This window comes from Lactuca sativa, chromosome 5 (assembly GCF_002870075.4).
Source record: "Lactuca sativa cultivar Salinas chromosome 5, Lsat_Salinas_v11, whole genome shotgun sequence".
NCBI classification, from domain to species: Eukaryota; Viridiplantae; Streptophyta; class Magnoliopsida; order Asterales; family Asteraceae; genus Lactuca; species Lactuca sativa.
In genome coordinates, this window is record NC_056627.2 from 314,038,312 (window position 1) to 314,049,154 (window position 10,843).

General features: G+C 40.1%; 1 non-coding gene across 1 annotated transcript; it reads left to right on the forward strand.

The window, feature by feature from the left end:
* Nucleotides 1-9,906: 9,906 nt before the first annotated feature.
* LOC111888000 (small nucleolar RNA R71) lies at nucleotides 9,907-10,013 on the forward strand. The gene has a single exon (XR_002848981.1). It is a non-coding gene; the product is annotated as a small nucleolar RNA R71 (small nucleolar RNA).
* The last annotated feature ends 830 nt before the right edge of the window (nucleotides 10,014-10,843 follow it).

A 10,843-nucleotide genomic window follows, 5' to 3' on the forward strand; every position in this document is an offset into this window, starting at 1 on the left:
GAATACCCCATCCCAAGCTTAAGAACGAGCATTGTCCTCAATGCTTAAGGTAAGGGTTGTTGAGAGAAAAACTTGTAGACACACTTGAACAAACGTTAGAACAAGTATATTGCGGAATAGTTAATCTCAAAGGATCTAAAAGCTCAACAATAATATAGTTAGATAGTTAGATAGTTAGTTGCGGAAAGTAAAGAAATATAAATGACAGCAATTGTTATATCAAGAATACACTTAAACTGATTCATAACAAGGAATGCATTCACTCCGAGTTAATAAGGAAGATCAAGTTTAGTGATTAAGTCTAAAAGACTTGCTCCGGAAAGAGGTTATAGTTTGATATGTTTTAGTAGCAATTTAGAGTGTGAAGAGTAGTAAGATAGAGAAATGAAGAAGATAACTTGGAGAAATATATTCAGAATAATTCACAAGTCATCGAGTGATAAGAGAGATGGTTGAAGAAGAAATCTTGTGTAGTAAGAAGTTGTTTTTAATACATCATAAAGAGTCTCTATTTATAGAGTCTCAGAAATAAACAACTACTCTATAAGCAGCCGTGCAAGGCATGCTGGATAATAGAGTACATTACATAAAGATAAGAAAAACATAACAATGGACTGCAGATGATGAAGAAGAACTGACTCCGGGTGCTGAGATGACTGCGGATGGTGAACCGTTGCGGTAGATAGATGGTTGCGGTATCTTAGTTCAAGAGGGTCACTTTTATGTTTCAACAATTTCCCCCTAAGTGACCTCTTTAACTCCGGTTCAGGTATCAAGTTTGAGGAACTTGATCAAAATCCACCAGAATTTCCTGACATTTTCAAGCCAAGTGATTCTTCTAGAAATTTCAAACTTGACTTCAGTAGTAGTATGCCTTGATCTTTCTACTGCGGTCTTGCAGATGTCAAGTTGTTTCTTGGGCAGGCGGTGCATACATTCATCGGAATGAAGTATTTGACGTTGTCAGCCTTCCGTTTGAATATGATCCCAAGTTCAGGAAAGTTTGTTGCGCCTAGTGATCTTTCTTCAAAGCCTTCGGTAGGCATTGGCACAGGTTCAAGTGGGGGGGGGGGAGATCAAACTTTCTGATGATGGTGGGGGTGGATATCCGCATCAATCTTCGCGAAGTCACAAACTGTATCCATTAGAAAGGATTTGGCTTTGTCGAGCGCCATTTGCATCTTCGGATGCTTTTCTGCCTTGTTTTGGAATACTCTAGCTATGAGGAATATTTCTTCTGGATTCATGCTTGGGAAATCTGCCTGAGTACGCATGTAGTCATGCTCTCTTCTGGTATGAGTGTACTGAACGAAGTCAGCCTTCATGAACTTTCGCATCTTGTAATTCTTAACTGCGGATGGTCTATCGTTAGACCATATGTTTTCCACAGAGGAGCCATGCTTCGCATAAAAGCGATTGAGTCTTTCAAATTCCATAGGCAGTCGTTTGTGATCAGGGAGGCTGCAGTCAAAAGACTTAAAAACTGCAAAATACTTGGCATTGGGAGAGATTGGAATATCCCAATATCCATCAGAGGGAGGTTCAACATATGTGAGATGTGGAGTGTAGTCTTCATCTAGTAGCCTGCGGAGCGGATTGACCCATGAGTTAATCAGCGACTCATCTATCATTGTATCAAATCCGCATTCTCTCCATATGAGTTCAGCAAGCTTGGCCGCTTTCCAATCGTGTTTTATTTGGGATGTGGCAGGAGAGTCTGTGGAGCTTGCTGATGACATATTTTCCTCAAGATTTTTTAGGTGAGGAGGAGTCTCAGGCCTTTGGAGTGTGTTGTTTATAGGTGAAGAGTGAGGAGATGGAATATTGTGGGATGGTGGAGGTGAGGGCTGCGGTGTGGGAATTTTCTTTGTGGTGATGGGAGGGCTCTGATGGATGGAGGTATCCGAGTGGTGGACATCGTCATCACTTCCCCCTCTTGAGGGATGCAACAGAGGTGCTTCCTCAAGCCATTGTTTAAGGCCATCCACCTTGGCATAGACTTCTGCAAAGTGACCTTTCATGGTCTCGCCCAACTGTGAGTTGTTTGGGGTGGAGGAGTTGAAGAACAGCTTGTGTATATCTTTGGTAAGCTGGAGGATCTCAGGGCCATGGAAGTTAGAAGTGAGGGATTTCTACATTCGGTTGATAGTGGCATGAAGAACAGAGATAGTGGACTCATAGGCAGTATGAGTCTCATCTATCACTTTCTGAGACAGTGAAGCTTGATCTGCAATGGCTGCTTGAAGATCCTGTTTGATTGCAGTCACCTCAGTAATGAGGCGTTCCGCTGCAGCCATAAATTCCTGATGATCGGCCCTGCGGTTGTTTTCAAGGGACCGGATCCCCATTTCGACCTTGAGAGAGATGCGCTTAGCAGCCATACGCTCTCTCGTCTCAAGTCTTTCAACACGTTCAATTAAAGACTGTGGTCCTGGAATATCTTCAGATGGAGATTGGGTAGGTTTAACCGCAGCCAAAATTTGATCAACTTTGGCTTGGAGATTGAGTAATTCCTTCCTGGTGACATCATCCTTCTTCTTCTTCTTTTTCTTTTCTTTGGGCTTAGAAGTGGAATGTTGAGAACCGCTGGACTCTTCTTCTTCTTCTTCAAACATCATAAGGTCGTCATATGAAGGATTTGGTTTGTTGACCTCTTGGATGTCTTCATCATCAAAACCGAAGGTAGGGGCTGATCTGAGTTCAATTGCCGACTCTTCGTCTTGAGATGGGTTGACTGTGGGAGATGGAACAGGAGTTGGAGTAGGAGGAACTTTCAAGGTAGCTGCGGCTGTGGCTGAAGCTTGAGCTTTCATCACAGTTTCTGCCATTTGATCCATCCAGGTTTGAACCTTTTGGATTGTGGCAACAGTATGGGCATTGCTGATGGCATTTGCCCAGTACTTGGCCACAGACAGTATTTCATGTTACTTCTGTTGTTGTTGTTTGACCTGTTGCTCCTTGCGGGCTTGGAATACTCTTTTAAAGGCAACATATTTCTTGATTTCGGCATCAGTAGTTGGCTGATACCGACTCCAAGAATCACTTAAATCATCACCGTCAATTCGTTGTGTTCGCACCAAGGTGTCCCTTGGGTTCACGGATCCTTACACATGAGTGCTCACCGTGCCTAAACTACCTGGAAAGAATGGAAGCAGAGTAGGATTTCCTGGGCTTCCTTGGTCTCCTTGACCCGTGGTCAAGTCTGACCTCGGCCCAGTTCTGGCATGGGCGAAAGAGATGCCTTGCGGATGGATTGGTGTTTGAAGTGTTTGGGATACATGCAAAAGGATGGAGTCTAACTCCTCAGAAGAAAAAAATGTGCAGTCGGGAAGCCCTGGAGACCTTAGGGCGATGTCTAGATTTATCTACTTGAGATATAACTAGGGAGCTGTCTCCACGTTTGGATGATGAAGATGATGAAACAATATTACATGATGAGGTTGAGTGGTATTCGAGTGTGGTATTGAATGGATGTGCGGCCATCCCAAGGACTACCGGAGCCTGTTGAGAGGCTATAGTATCAGTCCGGTCACGCATTTGGCCAGAGGTTTCGGTTGTTTTTCTTTTCTTGAGGATAGATATTGGTTGTCTATCTTCCTCAGAGTCATTGCTCGATACAGTGGTGGGTTTGGTTTTGCGTTTCTTTGAGGGTGCGGTTTGTTTTGGGGCATTCTTCTTAGGTGTACTAGATTTCATTTTAGATGCCACCGTTTTTCTCCATTGAGAAGGGTTAGATAGTGTAGTAGCAGAGGGGGCTGCGGTACCCTCAGGAAGAATGGTTGTGGAAGGAAGAGGTGGGGTGGAAGGGTATGGGACAATACCCTCTGATGTGCACGAAAGTACCCACTAATTTTAATATTTATAACCTAACAAACTTAAACTAACTATGCACTTATAGGCAGTGTACCTAGTCAGATTACAGTATAACTTGGGTAAGTCGGATGTCGATCACAGGGAACGGTGTTACTAATTAATTTACTCACTATTAAATTAACCTAATTATTAACAAGTTTAAAAAGGGGGTTTTATCTGATTTTACAAGATCAGACGAACTTTAATTCAAATTCAATAAGTAAAAACACACTATTGTTTAGTTTGAATCCACTTCTTTCTTATGGCTAGCTAATGTTTATGGATTATCTAGTTGGTTTTAATTATATTAGTAATTTAGTTCTAACTTTACCAATAATTAACTAATTCATGTCAAACCATGTATGTTCACACACAATTAAACACATAACTAATTATGAATGTAAATATGCTATGTAAGATTTGTTATATAAACGCAATTATAGTCACAATACACGTTCTCTAGCACAACTAAGCTTATTTACTCTAATTACTAACTAAGATTGGTCAATCCTAGCTCTAACAATTCAATGTTCACTAAATCATTAGGTAAACAAGTTGATGCAGTTAATGGTCACTAAGCTACACAGAACATGCAATCAAGCAATTAGAGAAACAAACATAAGCATGCTAGGTAATACAAATCAAACACAAGCAATTTTACTAAGTAAATAAATCCATAAAAATTGAGCTATTCATAAGTTAGAAGCTTCATCTAGCTAAACAAGAGTAGCTAGATTCAGCTGCTCATCATAACAACTAACAAGCTAACACAAATTGAAGTGATAGAAAACATGTTCTTAATTAACAAAAATAAACTAAATTATGGACCTTCACTCTTTTTGGTGTTGAAAGCCTTTTCCCAGAACTTTTCTCTCCTCAAAATCGTCTTCTGGAACTCCTCTTTCTAGCCAAAATTCCCCTCTATTCGTAATGGTCAAGGATTTATATAGTTGCCGATATCCATAAATTCACGTCGTGAGTTATAAGATATTCACGTCATGAATTGTAGATAACCTTGCCTGTCAAGGATTCCTTCACCCGCGTACATATCTTCTAGAACCAACTCTTCACGTCGTGAATTCTTTAAGACTCACATCGTGAATAATCTTTTTCCAGATTTTCTTCTCTTTTAATCTTTTAATTCCCAAAGTTTCTTTCTTTAACGCTTTTAGTCCCTTTTCTTCAAAATGTCTTCTTTTTGGCTGCAAATAACATTTAAGCTCATATGTACCATTATTCTAAATAAATTACCAACTTATTAATAAAAATGTACTTAAATATTGTCTAAAAATAAGTATAAATATGGAAATATCAAAATACCCCACACTTAGACTTTGCTTGCCCTCAAGCAAATTTAAACTTAACCCTTGATTACTAACATCACATAGAACAATCCGACTCCAGCTCAGCCATTATGCCAAGACCTCAACGCATGCATTTGTTTCTAAAATTTTCCTAAAGTACCCCCATACTTTAAATACTCACAATCTTCATAAACACTCGCCCACTTTTTCCGAACAATGCTCATTTTATGCAACCCTCCGAATCCATCCGCAGAAAACCTCCTTATCCTCAAGGTATTTTTAGTTGAGCAACCTAAGCATACATAATCTAGAATTACAATCTATGATACCACTATGGAGCTCTTTTGGAATTCTTCACTTCCTTGATAATTTGATCTTTGATTTCTTTGAATTCACCACCTTTGTTGTTTGATTTTTGGTATCTTCAACTTTTTGAATTTCTTGGAATTTTGATCTTTTCATCTTCATTTTATTTGCTCCAAAATTCTTCAAACTTTTCTTGCAATTCTCTCTTTTTTTCTTTTTTTATCATTACATGTACCTCACTTTTTTCACTCAAAACCTACATGCTTAAGCAGAGGCGCTCAACCTCAACCTTTATTGGTTAATGATAATAATTTTCCTGGATACATTTTAGGTTTAGGCTGCTAAACATATTGCATCCCTCAAACCAAGCGGGGTTATGTTTTTGTTCCATGATTTCACTAAAATAAGGGAGGCCACAAATGCACTATAACGTGTATTGGCTCAACTAAACATTTGAACTTTTATCGGATCATCCCACAAAACACTAGCAACTACAGTTCAAATTATTATTACTAGATTCAATTATTAAAAACTTCATATTCCATCATTATCTAGCAATTTACTTTTTCTACCCCTACCCCACACTTATTTCATACAATGCCCTCATTGTATGCATAAAATAAATCAAAATTAAAGAAAAGGGAGAAAAAGGAACAGACTCCCTTGGGATAGTGGCGTAAACATCTCCAAAAGTGTGGAAAACGTGCATCTTGAAATGGACTCTTGAGAAATCGAAACTTGGATCTGGAACTCGCGAAATAAGGAATGTACCGGGAAAACATGAAATCGAGCCTTCAATCGTCTTCAAATGTGGTATAAATCTCCAAAAGTAGAACGACCAACGTGGAAAAGCATACGCCACATTGTATGGTGGTAAAAATGAGCCAAAATAATCGTGAGAATAATGACAAGAAGAATAGCATCAACCCATAGAAGACTAACATGTCAAGGGCCTTGAACTTGTAAAAATCTCATATTTACGACGTGAGTTTAAGACAATTCACGACGTGAAATCATAACTACGCGTGTTCTGAGAACCTCCTGATAACTGACTCACGACGTGAATAATAAAAGTTCACGTCGTGAGAACCGGGCAGTTAGAAAAACATTGCCAATTCTTCTTCTAATGTCTTAATGTATTAAGACTCTTCTAAATTCATCAGTTTATGACTCTTTCACTGACTCTCCACTCTCTTGACTCACCCCACACTTATTTTGAAAATATGGGTCTCGAATCTCGGCTTTAAACACTCCCGGCTAAAAATGTACGCATTCATAACTCGCTATCCTCTCAAGGCGCTCCTAGCAATTTCTGAGAAACAACCAACAACGAAGAATAAAAGTAACATAATATTCAAAGTAGTTCTTACAATCCCATAAAAACAAACTAAAAACAAACTAAAACCAAACTCAAACAAAATAAATAACGATCAATCATCCTCCTCATCATCATGCACTCAACTGCAATTTCTCTGTTGTAGAGTCACCCCAATCTTTTGTTCCAACGGGTCAAGACATCACGGGGTATTGTTGCGGGAAAATTGTAAAACGGGTGCAAACCCGCAACCCAAGCTGGAACTTCTCTTCTTGGAGCCATTCCTGCAAAAACAAGGAAAAACCACAGCCAAAACAATAATCCACAAATTAGACATAAAGGAAACAATGAAAATCCTCAGTTTAGGATTCACGTCGTTAGTTCTTAAGAATTCACATCATGAATTCGTAAACAGGTTCGGAAATGCATTATGGATTCTGTACGAATCAGCCATGATAGTGCTTGGGGTTTACTCCTATAGCATTTTCAACCATTTATCAACTACATTCCAAAGGTAATTTACGAATCTTAGAGCTATTTCATACAATTTAACATAAGAACAAACCCTAGCCCTAATTTCAACTATTAAAGATAAATGAAGGTTAATAATTAGAAATTGTTACCTTTTGATTGAAGTAGTATGTAAGCACAGAGAAAACGTGTGGATTTGTCGGCTAAAATCGCAGCAATGGGGACCAAGGGGGGACTAATTTCTGCTTCCACTTCGTGAAGAATAAACAAATGAAGGGTTTACTGGTTTCTAGGGATTTATTATGTGGTCCCGTGCTTTCAAAAATTCACGTCATGAGTTCTTAAGAATTCACGTCGTGAATAGTGTCTGGGCTTAAGTTTGGGCCATGTACTCACGGACTGATCTTGGGCTTGCTAGTCTAATGGGCTAAACCATACCCTGGATTATTTGTCCGGTTCATTCACAATTCACGTCGTGAATAAAGTCTGGAAGAGAAAAATCAATTTTGACTTTAAACTATGTTCTCAATTATTACTACTTCCATTTTAAGGTCCCTACATTCACTGCTTAATTATGTTCTAATAGAGTTGGATGACATGATCTAATTTTTTAAAACTAAAATGCAAAAAGAAAAGAGAGAAAAAAATTTGCAAACCAAACTCTGGTTGCCTCCCGGGAAACGCTTCTTTTTCTTTGAGTCTTGAGCTGGACTCCGTGCCTCCTACGTTGAGTCCTCGGAAGAATCCACCACTAGGATCTTTTGTTCCTTGAATCGCCTCTTGTAAGCTTGAACTCGCCTTTTGTATGCCTTCTTTGAATTCTCTTTTTTAACTTTCACATCTTCTTCAAGCTTGCGTTTGGTCCCTTTAGTTTCTTCCTTGCACTCCATAGCATCCTCCTCCTCTTTTACCACCGGTTTTTTCACTCTTGAAGTGACCTCCTCTTCTTCACTTGTCATCTCCTCATCCTCTTTGCTCACCCAAGAAGGTGGACTCTTGTAAGCTATGACTTCTACCAAAAAAGGAACAGATGCTCTTGGTTTTCTTCTTTTGACTTGATGAACTGCCTTGATCTCTTCTTCCATAAGCTTTTCCAGTTCTTCAAGTTCAGTATCTTCATTGATTGTGAACACCTCTTCTTGAACATGTTCCTTTGGAAAGCCATCTTCTATCCCAAAAACTTCTTTTTCATCACCAACCCTCAAGGTGAGCTTAGACTCGCACATATCAACCAAAGCTCCAGCAATGTTAAGCAATGGACGACCAAGGATAATTGGAACATCGGGATCTTCCTTCATATCCAAAAGTACACAATCTATTGGAAAAACAAATTTTCCAATTTTCACCAAAATATCCTCCACGATGCCCTGGGGTTGTGTCACTGAACGGTTCGCCATGTGAATCGTCATTTTTGTAGCCTTCATCTTCTGAATTTCCAATTTTTGATAAAATGAAAAAGGCATCAAATTAATGCTAGCCCCAGAATCGGCTAAAGCATTAACCTTCATTTTATTACCAAACTCACACGGAAGAGTGAGGCGTCCAGGATCCCCCATCTTTTCTGGTGTCTCTCCCAACACAACTTTTGAGCTTTTTTCACTTAGAACCACCTTAGAATGTTTCTTCAATTGCTTGCGAGTGTCTATCAAATCTTGCAGTAATTTCTGATGCTCGGGAATTTTGGATAAGGACTCGACAAAGGGAGTAGTAATCGGGATCCCCTTCACATGCTTGACAAACTCTTTATGCTCTCTTTCCAGTGGACTAAGGGTAGCTTCGGAAGGAAAAGGCAAAGGCGGCCGATAAACCGACCCAATTACAGAATTTTTCTGTTCATGACGGGCCCACGTCGTGAACTTATATGGTTCACGTCGTGAATTCTGGAGTTCAGCAGTTTCATGATTTTTGAGCTTGGTCTTCTTCAGCTTTGGATCGGGCTTCTGTGGTTCTTCTTCCAATGCCTCCAGGAACTCATAGATGGCTTCTTCTTCAATGTCTATGGCCATTAGATGAGATTCGGTCTTCGTTTCGGTATTTTTCGGGGATAACTTCTCATGAACTAGAGTGGCTAGTTGACCAACTTGTACTTCAAGGTTATGGATGTAGGCTTGCTGATTCTTTATTAAAGTTTGGTGTTCCATAATAGCAGAATCAGTGGCATCGTGTCTCCTTTTGATAGAAGCCTCGACCTGTCTGCCTATACTTCTCTTCTTTTTTCTTCTTATACTCTTCATATGGCAGCCACTCCTTCTTTGGTTTCCTCCAGTCTTCATCAAACCTGTCCCCACTCGAGTAGCACACTTGAGCTTTTCTGTTCCCAAACTCATCTAAATTGCAGTCTTTGGTCAAGTGTGGACCTCTACATCTTTCGCAACCCACTCTTATGGCATGTATTGACTGGTCCATTTGTGTTATCCTTCGATCCAAATTATTCAACATAGCCATCACATCTGCTATTTCTTCAGTTTGGGCCCCTCCACTGCCTTTGATTCCATCTTGCCTAGGGTTATGGTATTCACGAGAGTGCTTCGCGAATTCTTCAATTAGCTCCTTAACCTCCCGTAGATTTTTCTTTGTCAAAGGTCCTTGAGAGTCAAGGAGTTGTCTCGTCATAACGTTGACCCATCATAGAAGATCGACATCTCTTGTTGCACATTTAGATCATGCTGAGGGCAATTTCTGAGCAAGCCCTTGTACCGCTCCCATGCTTCGTATAATGACTCCCCCGGCTGTTGCTCAAAGTTGGCTATTGCCTTCTTGAGTTTGGCTATCTTGGATGGTGGGCAAAACTGGTCCAGTAATTGCTCAGGCATTTGAGCCCAAGTGGTAATTGTACCCGGTGGAAGTGACTTTAACCACTCCTTAGCAGCTCCTTTGAAAGTGATGGGAAGCATCCTAAGCAAGACGGTGTTCCTGTTGACATTTGGGACATTGAAGTAATCCGCAATGTCGTTGACTTCATCTAGATGCTTAAAAGCATCCTCATGATCTTTACCAAAAAATGGGATATCCTTTAGTGCAGTCACGATGTGCCCCTTTAACTCGAATGTGGCAGTGGCAGGTATTGCAGGTTGGACTAAACCGGGACCCGTATCTTCTCGGATCCGCTTCTTGTAAGCTCCCATGGACATCTCTTCAATTGCTGCCATCTCGTTCCTTGGCTCGTTCTCGGGTTCGCTCGTATGTTCTTCAAATTCCGGCTCAGTATCGTATCCGGACTCGGTTTGGACGGGTGTTTGATCCAAGTGCTCAAAATTGCTCTTGTGCCTCGCGGATGAACTTGACTCTCCTGTCTTCTTTCCCGACTTCCTTGAAAAATCTGACTTTAATTCTTGTAAGCGCGTCTTTTTCTTGTGAATAGCAGACTCGGGATCTTCAAGTGGTGGCACCAAGGGTGTGTTTGAGCCTCTGGTCATGAACTCCTGCAACTTGCTAAACTAAAAACGTAAAACTGAACTAAAATAAGAAAATACTAAAAACTGGAATTGTAGCTTTCATGTCGTGAGTTTATTCAAACTCACGTCGTGAATTCTGTGACAGAGACAGAAAAAATAAATAACCAATTAACCTTTTTGCATATTTTATTCCACAAAAA